Source organism: Arachis hypogaea, chromosome 16 (genome assembly GCF_003086295.3).
Source record: "Arachis hypogaea cultivar Tifrunner chromosome 16, arahy.Tifrunner.gnm2.J5K5, whole genome shotgun sequence".
Taxonomy (NCBI): Eukaryota; Viridiplantae; Streptophyta; class Magnoliopsida; order Fabales; family Fabaceae; genus Arachis; species Arachis hypogaea.
The window spans coordinates 114,082,119-114,083,239 of record NC_092051.1 but is presented as its reverse complement, the minus strand read 5'-3'; the positions used below and the strand labels follow the sequence as shown (position 1 = coordinate 114,083,239).

The window sequence follows — 1,121 nt, the reverse complement described above, 5'->3', positions numbered from 1 at the left end:
AAGCTTAGAGCTGATGTTCAAACCTTCAGACATAAAGAAGGTGAATCCCTCTATGAAGCTTGGGAAAGATACAAACAGTTGACCAAAAAGTGTCCTTCTGACATGCTTTCAGAATGGACCATCCTGGATATATTCTATGATGGTTTATCTGAGCTATCAAAGATGTCACTGGACACTTCTGCAGGTGGATCCATTCACCTAAAGAAAACGCCTGCAGAAGCTCAAGAACTCATTGACATGGTTGCTAATAACCAGTTCATGTACACTTCTGAAAGAAATCCTGTGAGTAATGGGATGCCTATGAAGAAGGGAGTTCTTGAAGTTGATACTCTGAATGCCATATTGGCTCAGAATAAAATATTGACTCAGCAAGTCAATATGATCTCTCAGAGTCTGAATGGAATGCAAGCTGCATCCAACAGTACTCAAGAGGCTTCTTCTGAAGAAGAAGCCTATGATCCTGAGAACCCTGCAATAGCAGAGGTAAATTACTTAGGTGAACCTTATGGAAACACCTATAACTCAACATGGAGAAATCATCCAAATTTCTCATGGAAGGATCAAAAGCCCCAACAAGGCTTTAATAATGGTGGAAGAAACAGGTTTAGCAATAGCAAGCCTTTTCCATCATCAACTCAGCAACAGACAGAGAACTCTGAACAAAATGCTTCTAATTTAGCAAATCTAGTCTCTGATCTAGCTAAGGCCACTATAAGTTTCATGAATGAAACAAGGTCTTCCATTAGAAATCTGGAAGCACAAGTGGGCCAGCTGAGTAAAAGGATCACTGAAATCCCTCCTAGTACTCTCCCAAGCAATACAGAAGAGAACCCAAAAGGAGAGTGCAAGGCCATTGACATAAGCACCATGGCCGAACCTGTAAGAGAAGGAGAGGACGTGAATCCCAAGGGGGAAGACCTCCTGGGACGTCCAGTGATCAATAAGGAGCTTCCCTCTGAGGAATCAAAAGACTCTGAGGCCCATCTAGAGACCATAGAGATTCCATTGAACCTTCTTATGCCTTTCATGAGCTCTGATGAGTATTCCTCTTCTGAAGAGAATGAGGATGTTACTGAAGAGCAAACTGCCAAGTTTCTTGGTGCAATCATGAAGCTGAATGC

At 42.2% G+C, this 1,121-nt stretch overlaps 1 non-coding gene across 1 annotated transcript; it reads right to left on the bottom strand.

The window, feature by feature from the left end:
• Positions 1 to 108, bottom strand: LOC112761553 (small nucleolar RNA R71). Its single transcript, XR_003181943.1, has one exon. It is a non-coding gene; the product is annotated as a small nucleolar RNA R71 (small nucleolar RNA).
• Positions 109 to 1,121: the final 1,013 nt, after the last annotated feature.